Here is a 4,072-nt window from a genome sequence, read left to right as displayed (position 1 = left end):
GGCGAGGCGTTGAAATTATGGCGAGAAATGAGAACAGGAAATGTCTAATAACATCCACATACATTTCCTGATTTGATCAAACTTCATTGGTTTGTTCGTTGTTATGATACCATCGTATATATGTGACTATTAGGAGTCAACGTTATAGCGCCACCAACTGGCAGCAGGAAGTGAATCATTTTCAAAATGCTTTGAATTCAGCATCTTATTTTTACTCGATTTGCTTAAAACTTTCATCAGAATAATGACAAAACACGGCCGATGTAAATCTGTTGTGGGATATTGATATCTAATATAGTGTTGCCATGGCAACGTGTCAAACTTGAATGTTCTGTCTATGGTGATTTTAGGCAGACAACAAGCTTCAGATTTACATGAAACTCAAAACAGATATCAGTATTAAAGATAGCTAAACCATGGGAAAAGCTTTTAAAAGGGCGTGAAGAGGCACTCTATAGCGCCACCTTTTGTCAAAAGTGGGGGGTTAGTTTTTAGCTACAGACACCAAACTTGGTACATAAATTGTTCTTAATCAAGACGGACAACTTTCTAATTCACAGTCATAAGCTACGATCAACAGGAGTCAGGCTATTTTGATTTGAATGTGTATTTTTGAGATTTTACAGTTGTGAATTAATGCATACTCCTCACAGGGGAAGTACACTATACACACCAAACTTTGTCTACATGAAGAAAAAACATTGAGGAACTTAAATTGCGAACAGATTTTGGTTAGCTTGAACGGTTTTTGTCGTGGTGATTTTTTGAAATGACAGTAAAAAGGGAAACATTAATTGTCTTGTATGTTTAAATTGCAGCTTCCAAACACTTCAAAGCATTTTCTCATACAGAGATCAAATATTCTGAGGAAATATGCATAGTTTCACGACTTTACAACACTGTATGGATAACAGAAAAAAAAAAAAACTGTCAGACTTCTCAACTGACATGATCTCACTCTGGCCACTCTGTCTGTGTGAGGAAAGGGAGGGGGAGAGGGAGGGGGAGTGTGAGGGGGTTGGTGACTGTGAATTTTTGGTGACTGACAGTGTGTGTGGATTGTAGGGAGGGGCTGTCTGCAGAGAGAGAGAGAGAGAGAGAGAGAGGAGACCTAATCATCCCTTTAATAATCAGAAAAAAATCTGTATTTTAAATTGTTATTGTTTTTTGTTGTTGCTAATGGTGGTGTTTTTTTTTAAGAAATCTCTTTAGGCCTTATCCTTTTTTGACAGTTTTAGGGATTTAAAAACTCCTAAGAATCCTTATTTGTGCTGCAAATAATATTTCAAACTCATTTGATTACTGACCTATGACAACCTGTGACATGACATTTATTAATCTCATGGATGTAACAGTAAAACTCTTTCAACTGACAGATAAAGCTTGCAATGCAAGCAAAACTATTTCACAAATGCTTATAGGTCATTAAAAATCATTACAAAACACTAATACATTTATTTAAGGATTTGGTAACACTGTAAAATAATGTCTAATTTGTTAACATTAGTAAATGCAATTGTAACACTTTTAATAAACTGCACTCATTAGCTAAGCATTAGTAAATAGTTCATGATTATAAAGCCTTTTCCCTTAATAATAGTCATTATTAAGCAGTAATACATCTATAAATAAATTGTTCTTGGTTTTAAAATCACATATATTACAAAGGAGATTAAAGTCTCAGTTGTCTTATAAAATAAATAAATAAACACAACCCAGTTTGATTCAGAATTCAGAAATATTTATTTTCAAGATGCAATAAAAGGAAAACTGTACACTTGAATAGGTTTTGAGCGATTCTTGGAAGGACTAGCAATCACCTCTTCTTGTACGATGGTTTGAGGAATATATCTTTCCAGATAGTACCGCCGCTCCCCTATATGCAGAGTATGCAGTCTTCGTAGGGCACCAACTCCCAGAGGGGGCACCATCCCAGTTGCTCAAAAAAACAAAAAAAAACATGCGCCATTCTCCCATCCGCGCTCGCGACCGCTCACACCTCATGTTTTGCTGCTGAATGTTCATAATTGATGGATGGACATCTATGCCCGGGTAAAGGACATCAGCAAATCCGGCACAGAGAAAAGAAACTAAAGAAAAAAAAAAAACAGGCATTAAAGTTGTCTTGACATTGGACATTCAAGAGTCTCAAATTTTAGGGACTGTCTCTAAAGTTACATTGTGATATTGTTATACACATTTCTAACGTCAGTAGCATTTGAAGAGAATGACTTACAGTCATAAAAACAACTGGAATTGTTCATCTAGGTGACAGCTATAAAGCACAATAAAATTGAATGTTTGATATTTATTACAACAAACTGTAAGTCATATGTAAATTATGCTACTTTTACACATGGGCTCAAATGCAAATTTGAAGCTCAATAGCATTTGAGGAAAAAGACTTGCAGTCATAAAATATTGTAATGTGTTCATTTAAGTGTCAGCTACGATGCACACCTTATAATTTTTTTATATATATTAAAATAAAGTGTTACTAAAGTTATATATATTGTTCAATGTATGTGATTTCAAAGTCTAGATTGGTCGGATTAACCCTTTAACTGCCGCATCCCTTAAAAATTGATTGTCAGAGGGTTACTGTAAATGCTTATGCCCGCTGGGCACAGTTTTCCCGATGCCACCGGGGTGGTGTTGCACTGATGGCTTGAGCCCGACATCGCTGCTTGCAGCTATATTTAGGGCTCAAGCCCGAAGGGCGAAGAAGCCCTATTGTTCTTCTAAGGATTATTCTTGTTATTAGGGCTCAAGCCCAAAGGGCGAGAGGCCTATTGTTTTCCTTAGGATTATTTTTTATTATTATTATTATTATTATTATTATTATTTTTTTCCAACGTCTCGGGGGCTTTTGGGGCCCTTAACGTGCTTAAAAAGTCTTGAAAATTGGCACACAGATTGGAACCTGCGGCCATTAGGGCCGGGCAGAGACTGATACACGGGCGTGGCACAGGGGCTCTACAGCGCCCCCTGGAATATGGAGGGCCATATATCATACACTCTTGCTCGTAGACGTATGAAACTCGGTACACATATAAATCTCATCAATCCAAACAACTTTTGTATTGCATATCATAGGCTCCGCCCAACAGGAAGTTGGCTATTTAGGGTTTAGTATTCAAATTTTTCGTCAAAGTTGTGGGTGCTTTTGGGGTCCTTAACATACTCAAAAACTCTTGAAAATTTGCGCACACTTTGGAATCTGTGGCCTTTAGGAGCCTGCAGAGGCTGGGACCCGGGCGTGGCACAGGGGCTCTACGGCGCCCCCTGGAACACAGTCAGAAATGTTGATGTATAGCTCACACATACTTGCACATATTCATAAGAAACTCAGTACACATATAGATCTCATTGTGCCGAAAAACTTGCGTATTGCATGTCATAGGCTCCACCCAACAGGAAGTCAGCTATTTAGAGTTATGTAAAAAGCGCATGCTCTGGAATTTGAAATACTTGTCATAGGTGTTTTTCTCGATTGCCGCCAAACTCGGTCAACATGATCTCAAGACACTGGGGATGAAAAATTGCCAGGGGATTTTTGATATCTCAAACGGTTTGCTCGTGGCGAGGCGTTGAAATTATGGCGAGAAATGAGAAACAGGAAGTGTCTAATATCGTCCACATACATTTCCTGATTTTAATCAAACTTCATCAGATTATTCGTTGTATTATGTCGATCGCATATATGTGACTATTAGGAGTCAAAGTTATAGCGCCACCAACTGGCAGAAGGAAGTGTGTCATTTTCAAAATGATTTGAATTCAGCATCTTATTATTACTCGATTTGCTTCAAACTTCATCAGAATAATGTTAAAACACAGCCGATATAAATCTGCAAGGGGGATATTGATATCTAAAAAATTGTTGGCGTGGCAACATGTCAAACTGGAATACTTCTCAGGTGATTTTGAGGCAAATAACATACTTAGAATTTCACAAAACTCTGAACACACATCAGTATTTCTGATAGGAACTTAAATTGTGAATGGATTTTGGATAGCTTGAATGGTTTTGCCGTGGTGATTTTTTTAAATGACCTTACAAAGGGAATCA

This window comes from Carassius auratus, chromosome 50 (assembly GCF_003368295.1).
Source record: "Carassius auratus strain Wakin chromosome 50, ASM336829v1, whole genome shotgun sequence".
NCBI lineage: Eukaryota > Metazoa > Chordata > Actinopteri > Cypriniformes > Cyprinidae > Carassius > Carassius auratus.
The sequence above is the reverse complement of the archived record's forward strand: the minus strand, read 5'-3'. Positions refer to the sequence as shown.